We start from the raw sequence: 18,983 nt of genomic DNA, 5'->3' as shown, positions 1-18,983 counted from the left end.
TTATCCTGTGAAGTGAGTTCAGTCTCGAATGAAATAAAGACAGTTTTAATTCAAAGCAGGTCCTTGCCAAAAGAGAGGTGACATCCCCCACACGCACACGCACATACAGTCTCACCCACACCCACATACACACACTCACGTCCTGTATGGTTGTACCTTTGCGAAGAACCTGTACTCCTTGCCTTGAGCATAAACATTACAGTTTTTGCCAGATAAGCCTGTACCATATCTAAATCTGACTAATAATCTGCACTCCAAATACAACCTTACTCTATCTCAATAGACTTGGTAGAATCCTAACTAAGATACTTTGTAGTTTTTGCACCCCATTTGATATTTGGCATGCTGAAACAGTGCGTCATAATATGGATTTCGAGAGGGCTGTTCAATTCCTAATTTATATTGGTGGCTTTCGATTTTAGAATGATTACAGTGATACAGATGTTCCAAATATGTCTGACATGTCAGTATCATTATATCGGATAGCATTAGGTTTTCTCTGGGTCGCTCTGTCGGAAACATCGCCTCCTTTTTACATCACCGCGCACTCCTAATATAACCTTCCACCGATTCAAATTGGGAATGGGGTTTGATTGAAGGGTTTAATGCTTTGAGAATATAAACTACGCACTCACCGCGCACCTTGTTCGCTCTCATCGTGTACACGCATAGAGCAGTGAGAAGCCCCCCAAGTAATTGTTAGACTACTCGACAAGGAGATGATGAAGAGGGAGAAGTATAATGTCCTACCTTCCCTCCCTGCCGATAATTGCCTATCAAGCATCGGCTTGAGGAAGCAGAAAAGGGCCAGTCTTATTATTGCGTCTCTGAACATCTGAAGAAAAAAAAACGGGGCGTAGGATAGCGTATGAAAGACGTTAAAGCCTGCAATCGTCGGGAGCTAAGATACCTTTTCCCCCACGGCATGAATATCGTTTGCCCAAACAAAATTTGTCGTCCAATATATATTCAATACTGAATTGCACACTTGTGCTGAGTCGGACAAGACAAGAATCCCCTTTCGGATAATTGCATTTGCATGGCAAGAACGAGACGCGTGTGGCGCTTCAGCGTCAACTCTCTTGATGTAGAGAATCCTTGTCTTTTTTAATTGCATATTTGCTTCGATTCGGTAATGGGATATTCTGCATAAATGGGACGACAGATATTAGATTTGTAATAGCATTATCATGTTTATTGGAGCTATCTTTATGAGATGTATACGATGTAAACGAGAATCGTCAATCATCTCATAAATCCTGTCATTCTGGGCTTATTCATAATCCTGGCAATATCGAAGGTTTACCAATGTTGAGAGAGCGGCTGTGGGGACAGATAGTCACACGAAAGAACATTAGACGAAATCTATTCAGGAGTCAAATATCATTGTGAGCCATCGTCAGCATCGTTGCCGTTGTTCTATACCGATGTGAAGAGGGAAGGGGGGCGAAACGATCAGAACGTTGGGGGCGAGTTTTATATTGTTGCAGGGTTTGGGGTCCGGGTCCAAGGGTCACACCTGATGTGATCCCGGTTATGGAGCGTTTTATTTGAGGCAAATAACTTTCTGTGTTTTGAACGAAGAAGAAAAAAACCTTAACACTGTTACCTATGGCCATTGGCATAGAGCATATCCAGTGGCACAAGCCATCTTACAGGTTCAGTGGACATAATTAAGGAAATTAAAATGCTTCTAAAATGTGGAAAATCGGGCACTGAATCTGGAATATAAGAAGACGCCGTAGTTCGTTCGCACAAAGTACTATAGTATCAGGATTTTGGTCTTGGTTTCACGGTCAGGATGCCTGAATATGAATGAGAGTAAAAATTGATCAAATCGGAAAAGCAAGGGAAATATTTGGAGTTGACACTGTTATAGGGATGTAATAGGTGTTGGGTTGGTCAGTGGCGGGGTGAGTGGTCCTATATAGGTAAAAAGGAATAAACTAGAGTCGAAGAAATAGACATAGAGCCTGAGTTTTAGCTCACAGCTAGCAGACTAGATGAACCTGTGCGGCAGAGGACACGAGTCAAACCAATTAGAGAGATGGTAGACTTGACCTGAAATGACCTTTCCGATAGCCATGTCCAAACAAGCTGTGATATGTAGGGCGCGACGGAATTACGAGTGCAATTACTGAATGATGGTTCGGTGCGCTAGTAGTCTTATCCAAGCACCCATATTGGATTACTTCCGTGACATATTGCTCAAATTTTGCCCCAGAAATACAACTTGACCTAAATACTGCTTCCAAAAACGACTCTCTTGCGTTATGGTCATCTCGCGTAAGTCCCGCCAAATGTGTGTGGTATCGAATTAAGCGAGGGGTTGAGTACGATGAAATTACATGCCTTTAAAAAAAACCATAAAATGAAGTCTGATATCCGATGATGTCTGAAAGGAGACCAAGGGCAGAGAGACAACCGCTGATTTTCGTGATCGTGACGAGCATTTGTGGGTATGGGTGAGATAGGTATGAAGATTCCACGTGAGGTGAAGACGAAGACAGACATGTTTGAATTAACCTAGACAGCTCGCAAATCCAGAGTCGTTGGATATTAGCAGACCAAAGAGTATATAGTTTTCAGACAGCGAGGGTTTGAAATGTTAACAATGATGATGTTGTCGAAACGGGCCAAGATCTTACGCTTAAATAGTCAAATAAATTCATCGAGCGTATCATCCCTAGACAGGTTTTATTACCAGTGTACCAGTAATGCTGATTAATCGAGCATATTTACTGTTCATCTTGAAACATCGAGGCAAACCATAACAGGCTTGAATACTGGCATTTTTATTTTATGCTCAGAGGAACTACTGCATACTATTTCCAAACAGTTTTTGCCATGTTTACTAGCAGAAATGCTGATCAATCAAACATTATTTGTGTCATAGTTTTCAATGGGAAAATCTTTGATATAAATCATGGTTTACATTGCCTGCCCTCTGATGCTTTCGTCAAGAATATGAGCCCCTGATATTTCGCTTGATGTTAAAGAAATGCGACAGAATCTTGTATTGCGAATGACACAGTCCCACCGTTAGAACCGTCTCCAGACCGACCACATCTCTTGCAATATTTTCAGTAACATACCATCGGTCGGTTTGGAGTCGGTTTTGCTGGTGCGACTGTAACGTACAAAATCGTTGGTGCCCAGAACCGCACTCATGCCCGGGCGAAGTTTATGCTTAGCCCAAATGGTAGCGTCTATACAAGTTTGACGCTCAATCAGATCCACAGTCCTTGATGAAACCCTACGAAACTGTTGTGTGTTATGTTGTTTGTTGGTTGTCTGTTTTTTATTATTAAAACGAATACAGTCGGGTAATCATCGACAACCTCATGTTTATACATGTGATGGACGAGGAATTGGTGTTCACATTGTAAAAAATGAAGTGCTATTTTAGCACTTACAGTGCTTGTATAGTGACTGCACTAGGAGTGCTGATTTTCTAGTTCAAATTTAAACTAGAAAATCGGCACTTGTAGTGCAGTCATTATACAAGCACTGTAAGTGCTAAATTAGCACTTCATTTTTGTACAGTGCACATTGTTTCTGCGGAGAACCCGCCGTTGATGATATTGAAACGTTGGCCTATATTCCGAGGTCTAGACTTCAGCTTTTGACACCGGTGTTGGATTCACACTGTTCCACACTCAATGGTGTTATAATTACAATAACATAAACCCCTTGGTGCGATGTTGACACCTTAAATATGATCTGAACACTGGTGTTAAGCTTAACATCCGGTTTATGCGGTGAATTCAAGGCTGTGGGCTACACTATACGATGGCACTTCTTGCTTCAAGGTGTATGAGTACAAATTGCTTCGTAGGATTCATCAAAGAATTATAAAGGGGGTGAACTGTTTGTGTAGTGAGTTTTGGTCTGCTTTCTTTCCACCTTGAAAGAGACTGAACCCCCAAATAATCCCGAATCCAAAATCTTTCTCTAAAACATTATCCTAAGGGCACCACCAGCACGGCACACTAGTTAAGCCATGTCATATCGATATCAAATCGGGGATAACATTCCTATTTATTACACAGATTTCCTCTTTGTCATCAATTAAATTGGAATTCCAGATTAGCAGAGTCTCTCATTTCGGTCCCATAGTATTCAAGTCCGTGTTTGCAATTTTTTGCGTCCCATTTATCAATCATGTATGAATGAGAAACGACATGAGGAGCGACATGAGAGACGATAAGTACGATCCAGAAAAGTCTTGCCCTTTCATTATTATCGGAAACTGCAACGGGGAAATAACAAATTTCGCTTGCTTTAATTGGATAAGGGAAGCAGGCGCTGTCGAATTTCAGGAGGAAAACAGTTCAATTTGATTCCTAAATCTTTTAAGGGTAAATTCTTTTTTTTCTTTCCCTCCTCTCATTTTGGCCCAATACACCAAGCATCCCCAGTCACTCATTAGGCCCAGAGCTATGGATATACATTCTAAATGCCGCATCTTTTTTCTCTTCCCATGACCGAAATGCGTTTCGCAGCCAGAATCATCCATAATGTTCAATTTTGACTTGTGTTGTATTTATTTCCCCCCGACACTTTCAAATTAGCTCGAATGTGAGGGGATACCAAGAGCGCCGAAAGCGCCCATTAATCTACGACAGCACCAAATCCTGACAAATTAAAAAAGAGATCGGTTGTGTTGGGGTGGGGTGGGGATATAGGGGGGGGGTAAAAAGTACGAGAAGAGAACAAACAGAAAGCCAATCAGTTCAAAAACGGGAAAGAAAGAATTATGTAAGTAGGAAATTTGACATGCGAGGTTGATTAGTTCGTCTATAGGTTATATAACTAGAAACTCTGCAAGTTCGAGAGGCCATATGAACGGTGCATGTGGATGTGGTGATCATAACAATCATGATATAAATACCAAATAAGATTGAGCTGTTATCAGTTTTCTATTCTCCTTGACAAGACCTTTGCCATTTTAGCCTTTTATATCGAGCAACGGAGTTCCTATACAAGTTGAAAACGTCATTTTCTATGAATTCTAAAGCATTTTCGTTTTACCTTTAGCTAGATGATTTTCACTGATAAATTTGCTGTGAGCAAATCAGATGCAAAGATTTCGGTAGCTTATAACAAATAGGCCTAGTCAGTGAATAATTACTCTTTCGTGGGACATGTGGGATGCTCCCCTAAACGCCGTATCTGCGAAAGATCATTTCGTGTGTTTAAGTCCATTAAGAGGTCAAACCTTGGCCAACTTCAGACCGAGAGATGGAAATATTATTTTCAACGATCCTGCCCCCACCCACTTACCACAACTTCCTCATCTTCACCTCAGCTTTCTTCTAGATGAGTGTCTCCAGATTATTATCCAGGTCAATCGCGTGAAAATTATTTTTCTTTTCTTTTATTCAATTTGTAAGAAATCACTTTCTTGGTCTGTAGGTTTTACCGCTTCCGTAGAGATATTTCCCTCAAGTATGAAAATGAGGTAGAGTGCAGTCTAAAGGAAAGGGGTTGATAAAACAAATGACAAAGAGATAGGAAATGATATGATTTTAGCAAACCCGTAATTGCGTTTGAAAGGCTATAATTGAAACGTGCAGAACTACCAACGGTGAATACGTTTGTCATAATGTCTTATTTATATTAAATTATTCCCCATTCAATACATCGATTCGTTTGCCTCGAAGGTAATTGAAATTGATTGATTTTCACTTTAAGTCCAATTGTTCAGTTGAGGATGAAAGGCAACATCTAATGAGGAAATTATTTTTCCGTTAAAATGAGCAAGTTTGTTGTGGTTCCATTAGCTGAATGCCTTTGTCATGGGTCTTCTTTACTAATGAGTTGCGGTATGTCCATCATGCCTTTTGTCGAAAGGAACCGTTCTCGGTTTGGTTTCACAAAACTGTTCGAAAATTTACGCACGACGTTATGAGTAATTGTTTTTAAAGTGCCGAAATGAGAGTCCATAGTTTCTAATGAGATTTTACCAAACCCTTTACTGTATCTCAAAATAATTCATTTGATTAATTATTTATGAATGTACGTTGCCTTGGAAATGTGTTTTTATGTTACCAACCGCCTGCATAATGAATACAATTAAGGTGAACATCTCGCTTTTCATATAGTACGGACGTTGTCAGGTCACGCATGTTGTGCCTAACTTCACGCAACGTTCTGAGAAACAGTCCCTCACGGAGGTCGTCTTTTCTCCATTTCCTTCTTCGTACCCCCAACGCAAGTCCCCCTCCCCTATTCCTCATTTCATATTTCACCCCCTCCTACATCATCTGATCTTCAGCCTGCCTCCTCCGCCTCTAGAAGTCTCCCCCCCCCCCCCCTCTGCCCCTTTCTGCATCTCACCATGGAGCTATTACAATTTTCTGTAAATTTCTCTCCATCTATTTCCCTTCCCAATCGCATGGCTCTTATTTATTCACTCGATATCACGGCGGCACCAATTGTGGCAATTAGTGGCTGCTAAGTGATTGGGTTCGCTACCGATAGAATATCCCCTTCCTTAGCCTTTCCTCCCTGCGGACCCAACCCCGGCCGTGACCTTGGTTCATTGTGCCTTTCGGAAGCCCCCCCCCCCTCCCCTGCACCCCACTCTTTGCCATCCTCAACTCAGGTTATTCATGTTTTAGATGGACACCTTCCCTCTAACTACGTGTAGAGCTGAGCAATTCATCAACTTGACAATGACTTTGTTATCTAAAGGAATAATTTGTTATTCGATAGTGAAGTAGTATTTCCTGGACATATTCACGATATGTAAAGGAAGCTGAAGAAAGTGGGTAGGATCTGTAGAGTTGGTACAGTGACTTTAGTAATTTGGTTCGCGTACATGGCGTACGTCAGGTTTAAGAAAGGAGAAATCCAGGTGAAGTTTTCCGCCCATACCATTTCCCCCTCTCTCTCTCTCTCCATTATTTCTCCAGATTGTCAATAATTGGGGAACAGTAATGAGGGGTAGAAGAATAAGTTTTGATTATGGACAGGATGGTAAGAGGTCGCCGTCCTAATGACGATATAATCAGGCCGAGGTTGCGTTGGCAAGCCTCCTAGAAGTGCTTGGCTTTACACATGTTGGCAAGCAGCAAGATGAACTTTCTCTGCAGGTTTCATCTTTTCACTGTCTGTGATAATAAAGACGATGTTAGCTCTTGAAACTGCTGGGAGATATGGCAAGTGAGGGGTTGGTGCAGTTATGGCCCGTATTGTGATCCAGAAAGCGGGAAGCGATGGGTCGTGCATGAGTCGGGAAAAAAGACCGGTCGACTCTCGGCGCAGGATTAGTCCACCGCCTCTCTCCTGAACAAACAGAGTTGTCAAAAAGGCCAAGGGTATGTATCCCAAACCCTTCATGTCGTTGATCATTTAATAACAAGAAGCTGCCCGGTAAAAAGGGAGAAAAATAAGAGAAGAGGGAAGAGAACGGTTTGTTTAATAAGGGCATCGTTTGCTGTGGGGAATTTGAGTAATGATAATGTAATTATCTGCTTATCAATTATGCGTCGTGATGGGTTCGAATCGATTGGCCTATTTTGACAGACTTGGTCCGCAAGGCCGCCAAAGTAGCAAGAAGTAATTCACGCTTCGCCACAGCTGATGCAAGGTGGGGCCGGTTATGGAGCTGAAGCCGAAACGACTCAATTTCCTTCGACAATGCTCTTGCTTGAATTGAGGCTAGTCAAGTGCTATGACACAGTTTTGAAGCTATTATGCCTTGCATCTTGAGTGAAGAAGACTTTATTGAACCGTCTCAGTTACTTTTTTATTCATCTTATACCCATCTCATTCGATAACTTCCAGGGTCTTCAAATGAAGTTTTCGTCTAGGAGCTGTTTTCATTTCAGCTTGCGAGAGCACATCTTTTTTTTCTTTTTCAGATTAAGCCTCAATGGCATTCAGAGCGAGCGGAGAGTATACAAGCGCGCGCGTTGCGCCTGCGAGCCAAAAGACTTCATATCGAAAAACGGTCGTAATTAGTTTTAGGGGCGCGTGCGAGGGTTCCTCGATATTCAATCTATTGTCCGCGCTTCAGCCGAGTGTTCATAATTGCTTTTCGATTGCTATTATTAGTATTAATTACACGATAACGACGGGAAGAAAAGGGTGCCGTTTGCATTACTAGATACTAGCGGTTACAATTTATATGGATCTTATGCACGGTGACTCAGAAAACCCAAAAGGGAGCGCAATGAAAAAGCCCCGCGCGCCGAGAAAGAAACCCCAAGTCTCCTGCGCAGTGCTTGATTGATTTTGCTTATTAATTTCCCATTCCTTAAATGCCGCATTTATAGAAGCACACAAAAGGGTGTCGTCGTCTCCTCGCGTTAACTCGAGACACCATTCGGATGTTAAGCGATAGAGGCTCTTTTCTTCCGTTCGCATGAAAAGACGTCGTTCTCTCCCCCATAACGAAGTCGCTATAAGAATGATTTAGTCGCGCATTAATATTTTCGTCCCCGTGCCCGTGTTTACTGTACCAATATTTGCAGGCGTATCTATGTACGTGTGCGCGTTCATGATCTGGCCTGCACTCAAACATTACACTGAATGAGCTTTAATTTCCGAGCAAACATGAGATTGCCTCCAGATTAGTTCTTAACTCGCATACGTATCACTACCCTTTAAAACGAAGCCATTTTAGATCCATCATTCCATGTTGTCACTAAGTGGCGTCGATAAGCATTCACTACATGATCAGATTATGTAAAACGTTCAATATATTGAATTACCGAATCGTTTTCGGATTTTTAGGTGGTCTGTTGGGTATTGAACTTCTTAAACATTATCATGATGATGATGATGATAATAGCAAGCCATTGTATCTGCGTAATTGAAAGATGAAGTAATTACCCCGTCCACATTATCCCGCCATTAAATTAATGCACCAAAACGCCGACTCATTTGCATAAGGAGAATTCCTAAGCGAGTTCGCTTACAATAAAAACCCATTTATACCGAGGTTATATAGTAAACATTTACTAAAGTGAATTTGGCAAATTTAATTTTGGCCTGGCTAACAGCGAGAGATGACCTTACATGGCTCCCAATCAACGAAGTAAATGTCGAATAAATTGGACCCATTGTCGCCTTTGTTTGGGGCTATTGTGTTGTGTTTATCGAAGGAAATTTAGGGTAATTTCTCTTTTCAAACGCTCGATTGGGGGATAATTTTCGTTTAATTTGAGGAGAATTGCTCGCTATGTATTGGGTAGGCCTCTGAAATGAATTGCGGTGGAATTATTAATAATGTTCTTATTAGGATCAGGTCGTATCACTTCCCTATATTTTTCACTGACTCGCCGAAACATGATTTGATATGCGTACTTTCCCGTTTTGAATGCCAGTATAGATAAAATGCGAACTATATATATATTAACTTAATCCATACCTACTTTGACTTATCATCATGTCCATGTAAACTGTTTTTGATTGTTTAATTATTTCGCGATGGTATGTTATCTTGCAATAATGCTCGTCATTCGTTACCCCCCCCCTCCACCCGGGCGCCCCCCCCCCCCCCCCTGTCATGAGTTTCCCAGTGTCATTTTAGCCAATCCTACCTCTCAATGACAAATCATTTTGTCGTTACTTTTCTCATTATACTAGCTGTCTATACAATCTACTCATCTCGTACCTCGCAGTATTTACCCATAATCTACTTTGTATCATATAGGCATTCTGTTGGTCAAATTACAACTGTCACGCAGCGGAGAAAAGCGCTCCTTTCAAAATGAGTAATAACATTGTATAGGACCTCGCTATTGGATTTAACAATAAATACTAATAAAGATTGTCTACTGCATTGACAGAATGCCTATATAATGATAGAGATTCAATAAGCATTCAAAACGCCACGGCATATATCATATTTCAGGGTTATTGCGGCTGTCAAGTACAATTACATGGGAATGGCTGGATGGGCACGGATAATTATAGCTGTCAATTTGGGGCAAAATCATGTCCCATGTTTTTAATTAATTTCTCGAATGAAATGTATTTTGCAATTATAGCAGACGTTCCATGATAAAACGGTAATTCTTTCTCATTTTGTTTTCATCCTTTTATCTCTTATTGTTCTTGCTACAGGTTTGCTAATTAAGAGTTCTTGAACGAGCCTCATCCCTCTCGTTGACGTATCCTGACACGGTGACGATCTTTAGATTGGCAACGCTGACAGGCATTGAGACATAAAAAAGGACTGTATATATTCACGCCAAAGGACTTATGTATGCGAAGAACGGATGGAGATGAAATGTCGTGACTTCAAGAATTGTGACCTTCGACACGTATGTCGTTGCTATGGACGCTTTGAGACGGCGCACTGAAAAGATACCCCCACCGACGAAAAATCAGAATTCGTCCAGGAATGTACAAGAGCAAACATCCAATATTCATTTTTTCAAACAAAAATAAAATCGTCGGGGAAATTAAAAATGATCATCAGATCATGGATCGTAAACGCCACGTGACTCTGTGAACTAAATGAAATCACAATTGCTATACAGCATCTATGGACATTCGTTTTATATTTAGTGTTATCGATGTTTTTCGCACTGTTTTTGCACTTATTATATAACAGTTGTGGCAATTTGCATCAAGAAGGTTTAAACCAGGGTGCGGTTCCTGCAGACATTGGAACGGGTAGCTCTGGGAAGTATGTTTGCGCAGAAACTAATGATGAAATGTAGCGTTGAAATTTTCAAAAAAAATGTATTTTTAGCCGTCCTGCTTTATAGCTGATGCTTTGCCATTGTCGTCTAAACTTGTATGGCAAAAAAGACATTGCTTGATGTTGAAATGTTCGTGTTTTGTTATCCATTTCAATTTTCTTCTGCACTGAAATCACTATAAGCTTCATCACCATTAAAGCTGGAGCCACCTGAAATGGATTGATCGTTCAATGGACACCATGATCATTTTTCGTCATTTTTGAGTGTGTGGTTCGGCAGGTTGGTAAAGCAACCCACTTGTTTGTGAAGCATATTTCATACCCCCCTCAACTTATATTTTTAAATGAGGAACCGCAATGTGTATACTGCACGGACGGAAAACCGAACTCGAGCGATTCTTATTGACAACGCACCTCATACATAGACGACCATGTAATAATGAAGTGTTGGGGGGGGGAAACGCGATCATTCTTCATTTGGCAGGAGCTATTAATGGACGTGTTTCACTCTTCATAACTATCGCCTCTCTTTATTAACTACTGTCAAGAGACAAGATGCTCTGGTAAACCCGGGAGAGCGAAATTAATTAATTTTTTCTTCCACTGATCAGTTTTACTCGCAACCTATATGTTTAATATCCAATAGAACCGGATCGTTTTTATTAGAAACACTTCGGGCAATATACAATCGTATCTAATTAGCCTGTCTAACCTTCGAATACTTGGAAATTAATCATGTCTGAGTGGGAGAGGGGGGGGGGGGCGGGCGGTGGATTTGATATATCTCAATTCAAAATGGCGACCCCCATCAGAGGCTGTCCACTTTAATGAAATTGCGCGCGTAAAGTTGATAGCGAAGTTCGTCTGCTCTAAGCGACGGGCATGTGTGCAATCCGAAAATGGACTTGAGTTAATTGATGAGATTGTGTGTAGTCAGCTGCTGGGTCCCGAATCTTCCTCTCTCTGTATCTCTCTAGCTATCTCTCCCTCAGTCCTGAAAAAAAGAACTTGATTATATCTGCTTTTCTGAGAGCAAAGCTCACCTTCACAAGCCCCTCTTCCATTTGCGCCATACCTCGGTTAATACCTACCCCCATCGCCACACAACTCGTTAAAAAGCTGATTGTTACTTAGCCAAAGCCGCCGGGAGATGTCAGAAATGTAGTCGAACATAGTGAGATAATTTTTGCGGCCACCTTCGGGAGAGGCGCTTTGTTTATACAGCCCCCGTAAATGGGCCGAAGAAATCGTCTCTTCACTTTCTCCCTCCCTCTCTCCCACTCTTTCCACCACTCTTCCCCCCTCACCCGCAAATCACTTAAAAGCTCCACAATGATGCATTACATCTCGTCGTGATAGTCCACCATCTTTAAGTGATGTTATGGCTATTTTGTTTTTCGTTCTTCATTCTTACAAGAAGTTTAAATCAATTCGATTTTACATTATATTCACCAGAAATGATAGGAACACAATTACACAATTAAGTTGGCCCACACTGATTCATATCTTGCATAATGTCTGTTTTCTTTACAAAAGCGGTCCCGTCTTCAAAGGCAGCAATATTGTTCATGATGTTTTTATGACGTCACAGAACAAAATCTTATGACGGATAATTAAGTGCGAGTTTTGTATTAACGCATTAGTCTTATCCGTTTTATTTAATATCCCGTCTTACATTCGAATCTCCCTCTCCTTTGGGTTGAGAGACACATTCAGAACGACCATGAACCTTCAGCTTCTTGTAATTAGACTCTAGAGGGCAGTCTTTTATCTTATTTAAAATCGAGATGTCCCAAGATTGCCGTGCCCCGTGCATGTGGATAGGGCGGGAGTCTGGGCTACCCATTCAGTCATTCTTGGTAGATCTTACTCCAGTAATATTGGTAGGTAAAATACCACTTGGTCTACACCCACTTTGCCTACTTTCCATCTCGTCTCACCCACATGGTCTAATCCCAGTTCGTCTACTAGCCATTTGGTCTAATTGCGATTTAGCCCATTAACAATTTTGTCTACAAATTGTCTATTATCACACTTACATTTTGTTGTTGTTGAAATTTCTAGTTAGGCTATACCAATTGCGTCTGATACCCCCAAACCAGCCGTCTTCGCTCCGTGGGGTCATTTTGAAATAAAAATCTGACAAAATGTAAGATAATAAGTAGACTAAATTTAAACTAGACCATATGGCCACTAGGCTAAATGAGGATTAGACTAAGTGTGTTTTAGACCAATTATAGTGTAGATCAACTGCCCAAACGGCAATTAAAGCAAATTGGTAGTAGGTCAAATTGGTTTTTCTTTGTATAGTTTATATGAGATTTAGACGAAATGAATATACACCCATCCTGCCTCCTCGTACATTATATTTAAAGGTCAAGTCCACCTCAGAAAATCAAACAAGCGTTATGCTGAAAATTTCATCAAATTCGAATGTAAAATAAGAAAGTTATGACATTTTAAAGTTTCGCTTAATGTCACAAAACAGTTATATGCACATCCCGGTCGGTATGCAAATGAGGGAGCTGATGACATCACTCACTATTTCTTTTTTATTTTGTTATATGAAATATTCTAATTTTCTCCTCATTGTCTTGTGAAACAACGTTTTTTTTTTCCTGAACATTTTGAATTACCATTGCTTAACCATTTATGGTTCAGTCAAGTTGGTCTTCATTGTCAAATCTGCAAAAATTGAAATAATGTATAATTCGAACAATAAAAAACCAAAAAAAATGGTGAGTGAGGGACATCATCGATTCTCTCGTTTGCATGTGACTAAATTGTGCATATAACTATTTTGTGAAAAATAAGCGAAAATTCAAAATGTCTTAACTTTCTTATTTTACATTCGATTTTTATGAAATTTTCAGTGTTATGCTTGTTGGATTTTTCTCTTTTTATTCAAATCAACTTTTTGTTGGGGTGGACTTGTCCTGTAAGTAATATTTTAGTAAACCTACATTTAAACCGGTCATGGCTACTGATCTGTAGTAAATGTATTTGTATGGAACACGGTTGAAGTTTTTTTTTTTCGCATTACTTCTGATGTTGACCAATGAATTGTCGTCGTAAGTTATATTTTATACTTCATATTACTTTTCACTTTAACAGAAATATTTGATGATATTCATGTCGATGGGGTTGTGAAAGAGCGGTTCCATATCTTGCTCCTCAGATATGTGACCTACAAAGGAATTCTTATATTATAATATGATGATAGTATGTTGCATAATTATTGTACAGTAATATGTAACGCATGTTGTTTATGAGAAATGAAATACGAGGAAGATTTTATTATCATTACATTTATCATTATTATGTTCACTGTTCATGTCTTGCTTTTCTTCTATTTGTGAATAGTCGGAGAGTATTTGAAAAATGAAATGCAAGAAATTGATATTAAATTTGTGCACGTTCTTACTTGAACACGGAAACTGTTTTTGTCTCTTTTTATTCTGTTAACAAACTGTTCGTGTTTTTATTTCTGCTTACTGTTTGAAAGTCATAGATAAATTTACCCCCACCCCCGTGCTGCCGTATAGTCTTGTAAGATGTACGTTTAGCAACCGTTTGTAAAAACGAAAATGCTGACTGAAATGAGTGATGATGATGATGATGGTGATGATGAAATGATGAGGATGTGGATACTATGATGATGATGATGATGGTGATGATGGTGGTAATGATGAGGATGAACACACTGTCAAAACACCAAGCACTGTGGGACACACTGTTAACACACTGTGAACTCACCCAATGGAACACATTTTTAACACACTGTCAAAACACTAAGCACTGTGGGACACACTGTTAACACTCTGTGAACTCACCTAATGGAACACATTTTTAACACACTGTCAAAACACTCAGCACTGTGGGACACACTGTTAACACACTGTGAACTCACCCAATGGAACACATTTTTAAGACACTGTCAAAACACTATCCACTTTGGGACACACTGTTAACACACTGTGAACTCACCAAATGGAACACATTTTTAACACACTGTCAAAACACTAAGCACTGTGGGACACACTGTTAACACTCTGTGAACTCACCTAATGGAACACATTTTTAACACACTGTCAAAACACGTAGCACTGTGGGACACACTGTTAACACACTGTGAACTCACCAAATGGAACACATTTTTAACACACTGTCAAAACACTATCCACTTTGGGACACACTGTTAACACACTGAACTCACCCAATGGAACACATTTTTAACACACTGTCAAAACACTAAGCACTGTGGGACACACTGTTAACACTATGTGAACTCACCTAATGGAACACATTTTTAACACACTGTCAAAACACTAAGCACTGTGGGACACACTGTTAACACACTGTGAACTCACCCAATGGAACACTTTTTTAAGACACTGTCAAAACACTATCAACTTTGGGACACACTGTTAACACACTGTGAACTCACCAAATGGAACACATTTTTAACACACTGTCAAAACACTAAGCACTGTGGGACACACTGTGAACTCACACTATTGAACACATTTTAACACACTGTCAAAACACTATGCACACTGTGGGACACACTGTCAACACACAATGCGATGCACTGTGGGACACACTGTATACAACGGTCGTATCTTAAGTGAAAGTTTACACAAGCTTTAACATGTTTTTGAAATGCGTAAATTTGCCCAAAACCATGTTAAATAAGCCTCCGGTATGTAAGTTCATACAAATGTAAAAAACAACGACTGATTGGAAGTAATCATTACATCAGTATGCTAAATATATTGACGAAATTAGGATTTTGTCATGTTATTAATGCATGGGTCTAGTCAAAATACATCTTCATCTTGCTATTTATTTTACCATGCCTATGGCGAACGTCGTGTTAGTTATAGGCCCTATGTATATTAAAGTCGATAGTCATGTGACCTAGTCTCACAAATAGTTGCGATAGATTCCAATCAGTCTCAAATTGAGATTGATCTTACTTCATCTATCTGCTCAACACAATTTTAGATCAATTTCAATTTGAAATTATTTGACTCCATCGGAACTCTTTATACATGTCAAAAAGGCGGCTCCCCCAACCCTTTCACGTCGATATTACTTTCCAAAAGAAAATAGACATTGACAAAGAAAGGTAGCAACGTATAATTTGTTCGAGATGTAGAACTGTATAATTAAAAAAAAGCAAACAAGATTAAGATTATTTTCCTTTTAAAAGCTTTACATTGAGTCTACAATGTTCCTATTTACATCTTGTTAATGTTAAGAAAAATACTCTGGTGGTTCTCAAATGACAAGTAATACCATATCTCATAATCATTCGTCATCTCGCTCTTAAATAGTCACAGCTTTTCCATTTTTTCTCCTTGCTGATGTAACTGTAGAATTCTACCTCAATCCCTATGCTTTTAATAGTGATCTATTAGCAATAAGCGGTATATTCTATCTCGGGCGAAAAAAGAGAAACCGCGATATTGTATTATTTCTATCCCATTAGCATGGTTTGAAGTAGCATGAAATAGCATTTGCTAATGCCCGCTAACTGTCGAACAGGGATTATGGGTATAATAACGAGAGGGACTCTGCGCCCCATTAGTTAATCCAGATTGCGTTAAGCATATCCATATGCTACAGGATGTATACAAGATCTGTTTTAATTATTCAAAATTTGATCTACCCCTTTCTCGCCTTTGCCATCCTTCCTTATATTCTTATTTTTCTATCCTAAAGATCATTCATTTCTTCCTTTTGGTTTTCCTTCATGTATATTATGTTTCCCATCTATATTATCGTCCTCCCGACAGACTAGTCTACGAATTTTTAAACTATTTCTTAAGGGGTAACGAGATCTCTATTTCTATTCCTCTTGTTCTTCTCCCTTTTCTTCTTTTTAATTTTCCTCCTCCTCCTCCTGCTCCTCTTCTTCTTCTTGATAATGAACATTTTTCATGTATGTAATGCGCCGGTATCCATTAGTAAGAAAAGCGAAACCTTATCAAAATTACTAATTATAATTACTTCTTCTTCTTTCTCTTCGTCCACTTCTTATCGTACTACCTCGTTTCGTACTACCTCTTTTCGTTCTTCTTCTTCTTTCTCTTCGTCCACTTCTTATCGTTCTACCTCTTATCGTTCTTCTTCTTCTTTCTCTTCGTCCACTTCTTATCGTACTACCTCTTTTCGTTCTTCTTCTTATACACCTTCTCATTGTTTTCCTCCTCCTTCTTTTCCTCCTCCTTCTAATTCTTATTCTTCTTTCCTTCTTTCTTCTTCCTCAATCTTTTGCATCTCCTCCTCCTTCATCTGCTATCGCCATCTTCCCCTCTCCCCATTTACCCCCATTCTCTTTTTCTCTACCCGATAATGGCACACTCAAATCGAAGCTGTCGTCTTTAAGAGACCTTTAAACGATTTTCTTTGGGTCTCCTCCCCGACAATTGTCCTGCTTAAGAAGTCCATTGCGGACTCCCATGGGGCGCAACGATAATGATGTTCTTCTCGTTCTATCTCCATATTCATTGGGTTACCTCGAAAGAGCGAATTCGTGAGCAGTCGGAACTGTGAGGAAACAGTCACAATTACCAAACCGATTCCAAACCGACCGATGGTCTGTCATTGGTTATAACGTAATCGATTTGGTGGTCTTGAATTGGTTTCGACGGTGTGACTGTCGCTTTGAAAACACCACCATGACCAGAGACGTCTGGGAATTGAATGGGTGAAAAGAAAAAGCTCGGAAGAAAATGAGAGGTGGAGGGAGAGAGAGAGAGAAAGAGAGAGAGAGAAAGGGGTGAGATGAATAATGAAATATATATAAGACGGTGGAAGAGAGGCCCTGGGAAAGGAAGTGGGGGCGTCGTGGTCTAGTGGTTACGAATCTCGTCTTTCAATGAGAGGGGCGTGGGTTCGAATCTCAGCCACGGCGTGTTTTCATTCAGCAAGAAATGTATCGACATTGTGCTGCACTCAACCCAGGTGAGGTGAATGGGTACCCGGCAGGATTAATTCCTTGAATGCACCAGCTGGAGCTACAGCCGGGGTAATTTTATAGTGCGCCATTGATTAGGAAACTAGATAAATCGGCGCCTCATAAATGCTATATATTATTATTATTAAGTGTCATTCTAAAAAAGTGTTTAAAAATAAACTTAAAAACTCCGAAAATATTCTAAGTCTAAGTTTAAGTTAAGTTCTTTAGTTTTAAGGTTATATCGGAGTATTTTAATTCAAATATTAAGAACCATGCTAAATCTATAGGCAGAAGAATCATCATATGAAAATCGGGAAGTATCAGACACAAAAATGTACTTACCAAATGAAATGGGGAATAGGAATCTCTTGCAGCAATTCCTTTGATGAATGGGTTACCCTCGAACAGCGTTTCAAAGTGACCAACATTATTTATTCTATGTAAGTTGTACTCAAAGCTCACTTAAGATTGAAATGTTTACATAATAATATCACTGATTTTCTAATGTTTTATATCTTCTATGCCGTATTAAAGGGCTTAAATAATCGTTTCACATTTATTTTCTTCTTTTTCTTTCCTGCGATATAAGCATCTTTTCATGATGGATACTGATGGCGCATTACAAAGTATTATTATCACTCCGTCTCTCTCTCACTCTCTCGCTCTCTATCTAACTTTTCCATCCCCAATATATATCTTTCCATCCTCTGTCTCTCTATCCCTCTTTCTTACCTTTCCCCTTCTCTCTCCTCTCATCCCGGCTCTTCCCTCTTGCAATATGTAGAAGAAATTGTTCAGTGACGAGAAAATGCCTAAGAAAAATAAGAAATGTCAACGTTGAGGGCGTTAGTACAAAAAATGCGGAGAAGCACACACACACAAAATAAAGTCTGGGCAGAACCACATTAGTCACCGCGTTTTCTTACCTGATATCATCTCGTATAATTTCTTGATGGAAACAAGGCTTATAAGCCTCTTACTCTCCAAAACCGATTTTAAGATATTATCAAATTTTAATTCGAAACGAGACCCATTAACTGATCAGATTGTTGATGTTTTGCCGCTATTTTCCCTCCTAGATTGGCAAGACGAAGAGATGGAAAAAAAAAAGAATAATCCTTTGATGTTGGAGCGGAAGCAATTATATCTAGAAATTGTTTTCAAGTCGCTAATATTAACGAAGGATAATTCATGGTAAAGATATACTGCAAATAACAGGTAAATATTTTCGTATTCGATTGTAATTAGCCACTGTAAAAACATTTATTTTTAAAAGCGAACGAAAGTTGTGTTTTCCATTATGATCGTTAAAATACACTTCAATTTAACGAAAATAATTCCTTTGAAGGTGAT

This window comes from Lytechinus pictus, chromosome 15 (genome assembly GCF_037042905.1).
Source record: "Lytechinus pictus isolate F3 Inbred chromosome 15, Lp3.0, whole genome shotgun sequence".
NCBI classification, from domain to species: domain Eukaryota; kingdom Metazoa; phylum Echinodermata; class Echinoidea; order Temnopleuroida; family Toxopneustidae; genus Lytechinus; species Lytechinus pictus.
The sequence above is the reverse complement of the archived record's forward strand: the minus strand, read 5'-3'. Positions refer to the sequence as shown.